The following is a 2,282-nucleotide window of genomic DNA, read 5'->3' on the forward strand; positions in this document are numbered from 1 at the left end:
TAAGAAAGCTGTTTAACGAAACACACGAGAAAAAAAAAATCCTGCTCCCGTCGGGGATTAAACCAGCGATCAACGAGGCGGGTATGCCCCGCCTTAACCACTCGGCCACGGAGACGCCCTTCCCATGAGGCAAGCTAGGGAAGAGTTGGTCATCAGGGCGGCCGGTCAGCTGCAATACAAAGTAAAGCCAGCGCAGAGTAAATAATTATATGAAATACTAAGCTTTGCAAAGTCCTGTTCGTTAAGGTATGTCCTTAAGATACACCTCTACTTAGAGCAAGAGAGTTTCGACAAACAAGTTTTGGATCACTTACTTAACCGACGCGTCCTTGTCATCTTAAGTATAAACGTGAACGGGCTAAGTCTTTACCGACGCGTCCTTCCCAGCAAACCAGCACCATCGGCAGAAGGGCGCCCACCGTCAGCAGAATTTCTGACGTCAAATCGACGGAGGGCCTCCGTACTCCAACGACTTTAATTATCGTCTCCTGCAGTGACATGCTGTATGTGCGTGTAAAAGACGTTTTTTTTTTTTTTAATGTGGCCCTAAGGTATCTATGTGATGGATAATGAATCGATCGGTCTTTCCAGAAACTGCAAACGACCATGGGCATATAGTATATACACTTATGTACACACACACACACACACACACACCCACACAATTAACATTCACCAGTGACGTGAATCCTCTTCGATTGATTTTTTTATAAATCAATCATTGTGTTATCATTATTAATATATGTAAATTAAAATGAACTTGGGTACTACGTGGAGTTCTATACCCATAATGTGATGCGAAAAAAAAGTCGGGTGATGTGTTCCCTGCACGCCGCCGCGACACGAGTCAGTGTGCACTGTGACGTGGGCGGCAGTGGGTGTGTGACGTGTGTGTTTCTGTGCCATGTAAGTTTGCTGAAGTTCTCATGTATCTTATGCTGTACTGTGGTAGTTAGTTGTAATAAGTGCAGAAGATTCGCTGTAACTGATTAAATGACTCATTCACAACCCGATAGCCTAGCTACGTACTTTACTTTGTTTTCTGGCGAATTTTCTTTCTTTTTGTTTTTACTTAAATTCTCGCATTCTTTTCCTAATACTGTAATATTATATGTGCTAGTGGCAGATTCGTTGTCATAATATTTATTAATATAGTAGCCTACTGCATAGTGTAAGTGCATAATGCTTTTTTATTAGTTTCCAGAATGTGTCCGTAGTCATATGATAGCGCATAGCCTACTGCCTAGTGTAAGTGTATATAGCTTTTTTATTAATTTCCAGAACGTGTCCGTGGCCATATGAGTAGACATAGCCTACTGCATAGTGTAAATGCATAATGTTTTTTTTTATGAGTATGCATAGCCTAATGCATAATGTAAGTGCATAACGCTTTTCTTTAATTAATTTCCAGAACGTGTCCGTGGGCATAGGAGTACGCATACCCTACTACATAGTGTAAATGCATAATGCTTTTTTTATGGGTAGGCATAGCCTACTGCATAGTGTAAGTGTATAATGCTTTTTTTATTATTAATTTCCAGAACGTGTCCGTGGGCCTAGGAGTACGCATAGCCTATTGCATAATGTAAGTACATAATGATTTTTTTTATATTTATTTTTATTTTTTTATTAACTACAGGACTTCACAACATACTTATGACAGTAATTTTCAGGATGGTAGCAGCTAACAGCGATAGAAAAGTAACAATTTTATACGGACTAATTAAGAATTTAGATTTTATTTATTTATTTATCTATCTTTTTTACTTAAAGTAGCCTACCTACATGTAGCTTACTGTCAATGACTAGGATTTCTGTGTTCAAATTATGGGCCGGAGGACCAAAACAAGTTCAGGTAGTGGAATAATTACGAATGAGCAGCAGTTACATAACGGTTGTTGTATAGTTCATGCATCATTTGTGGGAAAGATAATTGAGCCAGAATAATACGGAATTGGTAAATTAGAAGGGAGCTATATAGCTGATATATCATCATATTTAATATAGATTTAAATGGTTTGACATATATGTTTGGGAACAAATTTAGTTGAAGTTGTAATGACAACTACCTCAAACTATTACAGGTGTCTATATATTTTTTGTTAAGACCATTATATTTTACTGTTGTAATTTAATCATTCATAAATTCAAAGTGGACAATGACGTTTCATTCTATGCTGTTATACTCTTCAAGATTCTTACTTAGTTTGATTTACATGTGAGATGCAAAAAGTCATTTTGTCACGTGGTATAATTTTTCATGCAATTTTTTTTTTCTTATT

The sequence above is a fragment of the Eriocheir sinensis genome, unplaced genomic scaffold, assembly GCF_024679095.1.
Source record: "Eriocheir sinensis breed Jianghai 21 unplaced genomic scaffold, ASM2467909v1 Scaffold10, whole genome shotgun sequence".
Taxonomy (NCBI): Eukaryota; Metazoa; Arthropoda; class Malacostraca; order Decapoda; family Varunidae; genus Eriocheir; species Eriocheir sinensis.